Raw genomic sequence first — 918 nt, 5'->3', positions numbered from 1 at the left:
TTCTCCCCTGGAGCCTCCTCTGTCATCGCCGAGGTCTCCACATCAGAACAGTCACCAGCATCATCCACATCATTCCTTGGAAGTGGACACCCCGATTTCCTTCCTCGTCCTGAAACTGCCCAACGCCCTAGTTCAGAGAACCCCAAGTCAGCCAACTCTCTTCTCTCCCCTCCTCTTTGTCCCTCCTGGGGTTGTCCTCCTTTCCAGAGAACCTGGTGATCCCCAAACATGTGCTCAGATATTCCCCAGCCCCCACACTCTGCCTTCTGTGCTGGTCTGTGGGGGACGAGGTGGGAAGGGACACGGGGTCCCTGAGCAGTCTGGGTAGCGAGTTCATGCTGAGCTCTCAGTGGGGACACAGGCTCCTGTGTCCTGTCTCTGTTCATGCTTCTGTCCCTGCAGCTGTGTCCTCCCAGGGGTCTGGACAGTCATGGCCCTCATCCCCTTCACCTCCCACCCTCCAACCTCAGGAAGAATAACCAGACTCAGCGTCACCCCTGGGGCTCAGCTAAAAGAGCAGGTGGCTTGCACTGGGTCCCCTCCCACATGCCGTGCAGGAATTAGGGAGTGGGGGCTGTTCCCCCTGAGCTGTGTGGGTCATGAAGCAGAGCCGAGGTCACACTGGCCATGCCTCTCCTCCTCATCCCCCATGGTCTACACAGGGGCTGGAGACAGGTGTATGGGACTCCCCTGGGAGCTTCTGGCTCTACCCTGCTCCCCTGGCCATGTCCTGCCTGAGCCTCCTCTGCCTCCCCCCTTAGGCTCAGGTCATTGGCCCAGTGAGAGCTGAGGCTGGAGCCTGCATGGTGGGGGGTGGGGGTAGGGGTGTCTGCCACTGAGCTGATCACCATCTCCTGCCCTGGAAGCAGCACCAGCCGCCAACATGGGCCATATCTTGGTACCAGAGGTGGCTGGGCG

This window comes from Tupaia chinensis, unplaced genomic scaffold, assembly GCF_000334495.1.
Source record: "Tupaia chinensis unplaced genomic scaffold, TupChi_1.0 Scaffold000467_1, whole genome shotgun sequence".
NCBI lineage: Eukaryota > Metazoa > Chordata > Mammalia > Scandentia > Tupaiidae > Tupaia > Tupaia belangeri.
The sequence above is the reverse complement of the archived record's forward strand: the minus strand, read 5'-3'. Positions refer to the sequence as shown.